This window comes from Desmodus rotundus, chromosome 1, assembly GCF_022682495.2.
Source record: "Desmodus rotundus isolate HL8 chromosome 1, HLdesRot8A.1, whole genome shotgun sequence".
Classification (NCBI taxonomy): Eukaryota; Metazoa; Chordata; class Mammalia; order Chiroptera; family Phyllostomidae; genus Desmodus; species Desmodus rotundus.
In genome coordinates, this window is record NC_071387.1 from 166,048,490 (window position 1) to 166,059,303 (window position 10,814).

General features: G+C 40.3%; 2 pseudogenes; one reads left to right on the forward strand and one right to left on the reverse strand.

The window, feature by feature from the left end:
* Positions 1-4,078: 4,078 nt before the first annotated feature.
* LOC128780207 (methyltransferase N6AMT1-like) lies at positions 4,079-8,043 on the forward strand (annotated as a pseudogene).
* Positions 8,044-8,728: 685 nt separating this feature from the next.
* On the reverse strand, positions 8,729-10,129 carry LOC112307552 (NEDD8-activating enzyme E1 catalytic subunit pseudogene; annotated as a pseudogene).
* Positions 10,130-10,814: the final 685 nt, after the last annotated feature.

A 10,814-nucleotide genomic window follows, 5' to 3' on the forward strand; every position in this document is an offset into this window, starting at 1 on the left:
TGATCATAAATGCTATGATTTTTATACAACTCATAGAGATTTGTGTAAAAATCTCTGTATGGAATCTATTTCCTTTTCCCTTGGGTAAATATCCTAGGAATAGAATGGCTGGGGCATTCTACTGGTAAAGTAAATGTTTTGTTTTGTTTTGTTTTGTTTTTTAAGGGAACTGCTGAACTGCTTCCAACATGGCTTCCCCATTTCGTCTCCCCACCAGCAGTGTATGAGAGTTCCGGTTTTCCGCATTCTTGTCAACACTTGGTATGGTCATTCCCCTCCCCCTCTTTTCTTTTCTTTTTTTTTATGCTAGCTACTTTAATAGGTGTATCGTGGTATTATAGTATGGCTTCAATTTGTTTTTCTAATGATTTTTTCTTTATGTGATTATTTACATACATTTTCTTGGTGAAGTGTCTGTCCAGAATTTTGCCAATTTCTTTATTGGGTTGTTTGTTTTCTTATTATCCAGTTTAGACAATTATTTATGTATTCTGGAAACGCCTTTTATCAGATACATTATTTGCAGATATTTCCTTCTGGTATGTGGCTTGTCTGTTCATTCTTTTGACTGTCTTCCAAAAAAGCAGTTTTTTATTTTTATAAAATTTAACTTGTCAATTATTTATTTGATGGGTTATGCTTTTAGGGTTGTGTCTAAGAAATCTTGGTGTAACCTAATGTCACAAAGGTTTCCTACGTTTTCTTCTAGAAGCTTTTAAAAAAAAATTGTTTTAGATTTTACATTTAGGTCTATGATCCATTTTGAGTTAAATTTTGTATGTAATGATGATGTGAGGTATAAACCAGTTTCTTTCATTTTGCATATGGATATTCAATTGTTCAAACATCATTTGTTGAAAAGGCTATCTGTACTGAGTTCTTTTTGCCATTTTGTGAAAAATAAGTTGTCAGTTATGTGCGGGTTTATTTCTGATCTTTCCATTCTGTTCCATTTAACTATTTGTCTAGATTTGCACCATCCTGCCTTGATTATTGTAGCTTTACAAGTCTTGAATTGGGTAACATAAGTCCTATAATTTTTTTTCAAAGATGGCTGGCTATTTGGGGGGGTGGGATTGCATTACAATATAAATTTTAGAATCAGTTTGTCAATTTCTATTTAAAAAAGCCTTCTGGGATTTTGGTTTTCTCAGAGCTTCATCAAATCTGAAGATTGGGGAGTAATGACATTGCACCTATAATGAGTCCTCAGACCCACAAACACAGTGTCTGTCTATTTGCATCTTTTAATTTTTCTTTTAATAATGTTTGCAGTGTGAGTTGAACATTTTTGTTAGATTTATCCTTAAGTATGTCATATATTTTATGCTATTGTAATTGGTATTGTTTTTAAATGCTTTAAATATGTGATTGTCCATTGCTAGTATATAGAAATACAATTAATTTTATATGTTGTGTGTGTCTCCTGCAACCTTGCCAAACTCACTTATTAATTCTAACAGGTGTTTTGTAGATTTCACTGGAATTTCTACAGATCATATGGTCTATAGACATTTCAATTTCTTTCTTTCCAGTCTAGATGGTATGTATGTATGTATGTATGTATGTATGTATGTATGTATTGCCTGATTGCACTGGCTAGAGCCTTAAAGGCAATGTTGGATAGACGTGTTGAGAGTGGTCATCCTTGTCTTGTTCCTGATCTTAAGAGGAAATTTTTTCCCATTCAGTCTTTCATTATTATGATGTTAGCTGCACATTTTTGTAGATGACTTAATTTTTTCACTCCTCACATGAGGATATGTTTATTGATTTGAGAGAGAGAGAGAGAAACATTGATGTGAGAGAGAAACATCAATCAGTTTCCTCCCATGTGCACCCCGACTGGGGATTGAACCCACAACCTAGGTATGTGCCCTGAATGGGACTTGAACCTGCAACCTTTTGGTGTACAGGACAATGCTCCAATCAACTGAGCCACCCAGCCAGGGATAAATAACTTTTATAAAATTAAGGAAAATTCCTTCTATTCCTAGTGTGCTGAGAGTTTATATGAGGACTAGATGGTGAATTTTGTTAATTTTTTTCCTGCATTTATTGAGATTTTATAGAGTTGTTTTGTTTTTTTGTTTGTTTATATGGTAAATTACATTGATGGATTTTTCAAATGTTAAACCAATCTCATTTCTATTATCTGTTTAGAATTAGCATCTTCCATTCATGGGGGATGGATGATGAGCTGTAGTTTTCTTTTCTTGTAATGTCTCAGGATAATGATGGCCTTGTAGAATGAGTTAGGAAGCATTTTCCTCATCTTCAGTTTTGGGGGGAAGGATTTCTGTAGGATTAGTATTATCTCTTTCTTAAATTTGGATAGAATTTGGGAGCAAAGCTATCTGGACTGAAGTTTCATTTATTGGACCATGTTTAACTTCACGTTCTTGAATAGACAAAGAGCTCTTCACGTTATGTTTCTTTTTGAGTGAGCTTTGGCAATTTGTATCTCCCAAAATTGTTTTCCATTTTATCTAAGATATGAAGTTTACCATATAAAAGTGTTAATAATATTTTATATTATCTTAGAATCTGTAGTGGTATTATTACTTCTATCATTCCTGATATAGTGACTTGTGTCTTTCTTTTTTTTTTCCTAATATGATTTAGCAATTATATTGTTCTTTCCAAAGAGCTGGCTTTGGTTTCACTGATCTTCTTTATTTCTTTTTCTGTTTTCTATTTCATTGATTTCTGCTTACATGTTTATTATTTTCTTTCTTCTATTTACTTTGGGTTTTATTGGCTCTTTTTCTAGTTTTCTAAGATGAAATCTTAGGCCACTGATTTGAGGCCACTGTTTTTAAGATCTCTCACCTTTACTGACAGATGTTTAGTGCTATGATTTCCCGCCTTCCCCCCACCCCAGTACTGCTTTAGTGGCATCCTGTGACATTTAATATGTTGTTGGGGGTTTTTTCAGTTTAAACTACATTCTAATTTTCTTTTTGATTTCTTTGATCATGGTTATTTAGAAAAGTGTTTAGTTTCCACATCTTTTGGGATTTTTCAGAGATCTTTCTATTATTAATTTCTAATTTAATCCCATAAGTTCAGGCAAAATGCCTTCATTTATTCAGTTGGTTCTTTTCTTGGTCTTAGGTGATTTTCATAAATGCATGTGCTGATCCGTGCTTAGCCTAAAGGCCCTCTGCAGATCTCCGGATTTCTGTGTGTGGCTCTCTCTTCTCCGGTACTCTATCCTAGAGCTCTAGCTGTTGTGATCTCCTCAGACACTTGGCTCTGTCACCTTAGCTCAGAGGGTCTGCTGGACTCCACCTGGATTCCTCCGCCCTGCTTGACAGCCTGGAAACTCTCTCAGGTCTGTACTCTTGGAGTAGTCATAGGACTCACATTTTTTCCAAGCCTCTTATATATCATTGTTTTTCATTGCCTGATGTCCCAGAGTCTTAATACAGTATTTGTCATTCCATATGTTTTGTCTTATTTTATGTTCATTTCAGGAAAGAGGGTAAATCTGATCCCTGTTACTCCGCATAGCCAGAAGTCCTGGGAGGGTGGGGGCTAGTCACTAATCTTTCCCTTGAAACTCTCCCTCACTCATGGGACCTAATGATCACAGAATGGCTACCATATCATTAAGCATTATCTTTACATTTAATGTAGGATTTAATGCCAGCCATGCTTGTCCATTTTATTACAAATGTAAAATACAGGGTCCAGCACGAATAATGCCCCTTTTTATTATAAAAAGCTTTTGTTACAAAATCATAAGCATAACAATATCACACTCAAGCATACCATATGACATTTTAGGTGAAATATTCAAATTAAAACTGTAAGTTATTACACCCATATTATTACCCTACCAGCCACACTCAAGCAGGCCTTCTGCCAGACCCTGTATTCCCCCAAAAGTTCCCCTCGCAAGCTGACCCTTATATCTCATTGGCCATAGAGAGGCTATTCTTATCTGAAAGTGAATCTGAGAAAGCAGGAAACAGTATTTTCCTGACTGGCCACCTAACATATGGCCACCCCAAAAGAATTAGAGAAGGAAGGGAATAGGGACATAGGATATTGGACAGGTAACTTACAGGACATGCCACTAAAGCAACTAGCAGTGTTTCCTGCAGAAGGTAAGCTCATCTTTGTCTCTGGCCTGGAGCCTTTTTGCCTGCAGAGGCTTTTCTGATAATTAGCCGCTTTCCAACCTCTCAATTGCTGCTGAAGAGTCCTTTGTCCCAAAGGCAAGAATGGGGGTGGGGTGAGGGAGGGAGGGTAACATTCTGGTGCTTTCTGAGGGCTAATACTTCTCATCTTCAGAGCAGTCTTTGAAGCTCTAACATAGTAAGCCCAGGAGAAATCATCAAACTGCTCATTGTTTAAGCTCCAGTAGTGAGATTTTCTATTATTTCCTTCTAATTAAGTTAAAATAGCAAGTGGACAAAGCATTCAAGTGACATCTACTTCACCAACTTCAAAGGTCACCTTAGTAGATCTCTGAAAGGATCCATTGTTCTGCTTATCTTGTTGGACACAGCTCAGAGGTAATTAGAGAGAATGAAGATCCAGCTAAGTTCCTAGCATTCTCCCCAGCAGTCACTGCACCTAAGCAGGAAGTTTCAGACAGACTGATGGAGCAAGTCACAAGACAGCAAGCCATTTTATCTGGCCATTTCTGGGCAACTGATTGGCAGTACAAGTTTGGGTCACTGGCAGAGCCTCCAGGCGCTTAGGTGTTAACTTTACAGAAAAAGAAAGAGCAGCCATGGTTTTTACACCAACATTTTTAGCCCTAAGTTTGATTTATAGGTATCAGGGAAAAGAGGACAGTAGTTCTTTTCTTCACCTAGTGAAAACAGGCTTGACCTACTTCACGGGTTAGCCATGTAAAAAATACTTATTCAGTAAAGAGAGTCAAATATTCCCTCTTCTCTGGATACTAAAATTAATTCTCCATGGGGCTTAAAATTTGTTTCATGAAGCAATTGGATGAGTTTTCAGGAGAATTTACTGCTTAGGCTAATGCGGCAGAGGAAGATTCTTGGGTCTGCAGTGTCCTAAGGTTTGAGTGGTTTGAGCATAAACTCCGCACTGAACAGGATCTGAGGATGGTTTGGCTGTGGAAGAAAGACCTGGGAGGGGTGTCCAGCTTGGACTGGAGAGGACTGGAAAATACGGGTCTAGCTTGGAGAATAGTACTTGGCTAAAAGAGAGGATGGATGGAATCAGAGGAGAATTAACAGTCACTCCATTAAATGTTACTTTTTATATTAGTAAGGATGGTCTAAATTATGCTGCAGTAACAAACAGCCTCCAAAATCTTAGAGGCTGAATACAATAACACAAGTATATTTCTCTCTCATGCAAAGTCCTTTGTGGTCCAGCCAGCTCTCTAGGGCCGTTGTCCTCTGTGTGGTAACTGAGTTTATCCAGGCTGCTTCAGTCTTTGGGCCTTCTATTCCAGCATAAGGCTTTCTCCATGATTGCCTCGCTGGGGCAATAAAGAGCCTGGAGAATCATGCTTGGGCATTTCATAGTCTCATCCTGGAAATGAAGTGTCATTACATTATCCACCACAGGCAATCAGTAGGTCCTGACCAACTGTAAGGACCGAGACTGAGAAGTACAGTTATTCATATGCCTAGAATAGGAAAAACAAAAGACAAAACAGATATTGGCGTGTGCATTGACGTCAAACACTACTCTGATCCATAAGACTTCTCTTATGGAAGAATACTGTGCCAGTTTGTGCCCTGGTTCAGAAATTCTTTCCAGAAGGGGTTCAGGGGAAGCCTTATGGTTGGAAGAGATATTGAGGGATTTATTTTGAAGCCATATTTACATAGCAAGAAACAAGTATTTATATAGACTGAATGTTTATTTCAGGAAGATTTGGAGGATGCTGGTGGAGGCCACGAGTGAGCAGAATCCCCCAATCCCTCCTCTCTTCCTCTCCCCTGCCCCATCACTTACAGCGCCAAGCTTCTTCAAGTGCTTCAAGTGCATGCAGTGAGCACATGCACTGTGGGAACCAGCCAAAACCCCAAACGAGCAGACCACGGAGAGCAGGAAGTACTGAGGAAGTGGTGGCAGGCACCCATGAGACACTGGCTCCCCACAACAGGGTACCTCAGTCTGTGCTGATATCTTTTTGCAATCTCTGTTTCCTACAAAGATCAGCGTCTTCCACACCTTGCAACACAGTAATGTGTCTTCAGAAAAGCACAATCAACAGATTAGATCAGCAATTTTCAACTGGTGTGCCACAAGAATTTTTAAAACATGCAATACCCGACTATTCAGTCAGGGGCACTGACCTCTTTTCCCTTAGATTGTCAACTAAAAAAATGACAACAGACAGCACAACAACAACTGTCCTGTGTGAATGCCCTGTCTTGAACAGTTAATATGAGACCATTAATAGAGTTAATGCCCGCAGAGGCTTTTGGAGTTGCATCTTATTGGTTATGTCACATAATAAATTTGCATCTGATTAATTCTAGGTACCAGAAATCCTTATATACAAGTATAGGCACCTGATGTTTTAAAAAGTCATTTGAAGCAAAAGGGATAGATAATTACTATTATGTTTTTGGTAAACCAATCAAAATTATATCTATTTTTTGTCACATTGGCAAAAATAATATTTTTCTGATGTGCCACAGAATTTAAGTCATTAGTTCTGTGTGCTCTGAGATGAAAATGTTGAAAATCGCTGGATCAGATTAATGCCTTGAGTCCTGGAGCTCATCTGTTAGAACGGAGTGTGCGCACTGGTGTCTGAAAGAGCAGAAGAGTAAAGAGCGGTCCTTAGGCAGTTTGCTCAGCAGGAGTTATCAGGGCTAAGCTCTCAGCCCAATCAATGAACTGGGAGGAGGGCCAACTGGAAGCTGTGCAGCCAAAAGATTCACAGCCCTCCCTCCGGGGAGGCTCTTCTCAGTCTAGGGAATCAGACATCAAATCACACGGGGGCAGGGACAGCGAGTGTTATCATCTGAAACAGCTGCGCTGGCCCTTCGGGTGACGTCCACAGCCATTTTCTCGCCTGCCAAGTGTGGCGACCAGTTGCTGGTGTTGTGTTTGGTGTTCCTCAAGGCTCAGTCCGCCTTGCACACAAAACTGTAATATTCTGCAGGTCTGCCCAAGGGATACCAAGAGGAAATAAACTTTTCTTTCTAAATATTTCTTTTCTAAATGTTCCCTTTGTGCTAGTCTCCAGAGAAGCAGCTCTTCTTCCTCCTCTATGCTAAACGGACCAGGACATCCCTCTCTGGCTATAGTGCCCAGTCTTCTAATTCCTCCAAATTTCCTGTGGTTCCCTGTCCCTAAATGATTCTCTGCTGTTCGGCAAACCATTCTAACAAGTGGATAATTAACAACTTTTCTGCGTTATCAATAGTGATTTCATTATTCAATTCAATTACTTTTAATTCTGCAAGTACAGTGATCCGTCCGCGTACCTATTCTATTTAATAAATTCCCTTTGCCTGCACAAAGACGGCGGCGCCCAGCTTCCCCGCGCCTTCGGACAGTTCGAACCTGCGGAGGACACGTTCCTGTTTTCTGGACGCTCTTGAGCGGCGGCCGCAGCCGAGCTCCCAGGAACGAAAATCCCGAAAATACCACTTGAAGTAGGGTCAGGGCCTCAGCGTCCGCAGTGGTAGCCACATTCCTGGGCTCTGATAGGTCCTCCAGCTTTGTACGTGCGCACAGATATCAACCCTAAGGCAGCCGCTGATGGCCCGGAGACAGGACGCTGTAAGACAGTTCACCTACACCCGCAATTACAGATTTGGTCAAAGACTTGCTGCTAAAATTGAAGGGAAAAGCTGACCTCCGGTGTTCAATCGCCCCTCGCCAGAGAGGCAGGAACTCACGGAACAGGGACGGCTTGGCCTGGCGGCAGATGGCAGCCAAGTCATGGACAGTCTCTTTCCACTGGTCCCAGATCTCCCTTCACCAAGAGGGCTCTTCTGTTTCATTTCTGTTAAAGAAAACAATCCAGAAGACATTTTGAAAACAATGAAGGGGAAAGGTCCACGAGGGACTACTGGAGCCTAGAAACGCTCCAGCCCCAGAGTTCCCAAGTCCTAGCATACAGCGTGTGTTCTACATTATATTGAATAACATATATTATACTGAATATACATATGAATACGTATTATATGGAATATAGGTAATATGTATGAATATATATTGCAACTGAATGTATTCACCATATGTTGAAACTGAAGTCATTTCTTGGTTAACAAGTAAAATTGTCAGAAATTTGTCCCATAGAAAAAGGCAGAAGGGCAGGGCCCTCTCTTTTCCCAGGAATTGAGCCGACATAAACATTTGCATAAGTGCAGGTAAACACACACATTATATATATTTTGCATTTTACATATTAAAGATATTTATATATGAAAGCATATGCATTTCGGCATTTCCTATAATAGCAAAACAAGGAAGTCAACCTACTTGTCCATCGTTAAAGAGATTGGTAAATACATTATGGTATATCCGTGACACTGAGCGTGAGGGAAATCCAGCCATTAAATAGGAGTTGGGTCTGTATATACCGAACCAGAAAGGTTCATGATGTACAATTGAGTGGGGAAAGCAGAGCAAAGTAAAAAACCAGAGGTGGGGATGGCTGAGGTGGGGGGAGATGGCAGAAAATCGTACTTGAACAACAATAAAATTTTTTACAAAACAGTATTATCCTATATGTATAGTTTTTTCTTTTTCTGTTATGTGCAGATTTATTTTCCTTAAGAAGTAAAATGAAGTTTGAATAGTACAGTCTGTGGTGTGGTGACATCAGCAACTGCCAGTTCTTGCCCATCAACAAGTCCCAGTTCTTTCAGTGTCTTGGAGAGATTTGGCCTTGTCCGTTCTTCAGTAGAAGTTACTGACTGTAAGTAAAGTGTTCTGTTTTTTCCCTCTAATGTGGCTGTGATGGCTGGAGATTTCATCTGCAGAGAAGCACTATTGGGAAGATAATCCAAAACTTCCTGGAGTTTAGCTGATGGCGAAAACTGAGTATTTTGTGGAAGTTGGCTGCAAGCTGGGCAGTTTTCCTTTCTCTCTGCTTCAAATGTGTATGTGTACAGTCCATCCACATCACTGAATACCAAGTAATTATTAAGGGGAATATACGCACTTGTGGCTATTTTAAAAACCTCAGTGGCACACACAGCTGCGATGACTGCATTTGTAGAAGCTACTGCAGGAATGGTTCGTTTCACGACCCCTTGAGTGATTCTATATGTAACACCCCTAATACTGTATTGTGGTGCTCTGTCTAGGGATTTTTGGAAAATCCACTGAATATGATCAGGATCATCTCCATCTAATGATAACCCTTCTCTGAAAGGTTGCTCCTTAGGCCACTGCAATATCCTTACATACTCAGTACAGTGTTCTGATAGCCCGGGCATAGATGCAATGGTGAACATGGGAAAATTGACCTGTGGTAGATAAAGTTCCAGTGTGCATTCAATGCAAGCGGTCATTCCAGGCAGAATCACCTGGGCATTCCCTTTAAAACCTTCTGTCCCCCATCTATCAAAGGGGCAATGGAGCTTGGATCTAATGCACCATCTTCATAATTTAGGAGAAATATCAGCATGCCATTTACCCATCTTCTGGCTATGATAGAGTCTAGTCCACAGACAATTATGTGATATTGTTGGTAGGAAGTGTCATTAAAATCCTGGATCTTGTTGAAACGGGGAACCACATTGCAATCAGGAATTCTGTCATTTAGAAATTCTGCAGCAACTTCAGCTTTAGGTCTTCCAACATCTCGAGGCCTAAGTAAAAACTGCCTATTCAGATTGGAAACATCTATAGTGTCCATGTCTATAACATGAATTTGTCTAAAACCAGACAATGCCAGATTTTTCAGGAGCTCACAACCTAAGCTGCCAGCTCCAATGACTAGAACTTTACATGTATCTAACAAAAACTGGAGAGATACAGTGCTCGGTTCAAAATCAGGGTGTGAGAAGGGTCCAGATCGCTCCAGGAACTTCTTTACATGGTTCCAGCGACCTTCCCAGTCTCCAATGTCCCCACACCCACCATCAACAGCCATTTTCTCAGCCAGCAGCTCCTCTATTCTCCTTCTTTTTTTCTCTGGCTCCTCGCCACCCACCATATTGTTCCTATATGTATAGTTTTTAAAGACCAATAGGTTTGTATGCGTCTGTAAGACAGTCTCAGAAGGGACCAGGTAGGAATGGAGGAACTTTCACCCTTTTGCGGTAGCATTTGTGCAATGATAACGTATGCTGTATGATTTTTAAAAGATTTTTATTTAAAAATATTTTAAAATTTACTTTCAAAAAATTTCTTTTGAGAAAAATACTATGTATGTATAAAGTGTTCTGTTGGTGCCATGGGTGGGGGGAAGACAGGGAGTGGGGAAACAGGGCTAGCAGAAGATACCCATGGGGTCCTGGCAGGACAACAACACTGACCACTCCAGGAGGTGACATGAAGCTGATGCCGGAGTGACGTGCGTGTGCGCGCGTGCACACACACACACACACACACACAGAACTGGTCATGCCAAATACAGAGGAAGAGTGAGCTTGGTGGGTCCAGGGCCTAGAGAATCTGGTCACCAGGCCTGGACGAGAGGGTGTGAAGCAGAGAGAGTGGTTTGGGGGAATGAGATCACAGCACTTTGTCAGCTGGGAAAGGCGTTTGGAAGACATTGGTTATTTTAAGCAGGGAGCACATGGCTGAATTCTGGGGTTTTCTCTTGTGGGTTTATCCCTGACTTTCCATTCATAATGTGATACTAGTGTACCCACTTACGATAATATAAAGTTTTCTTT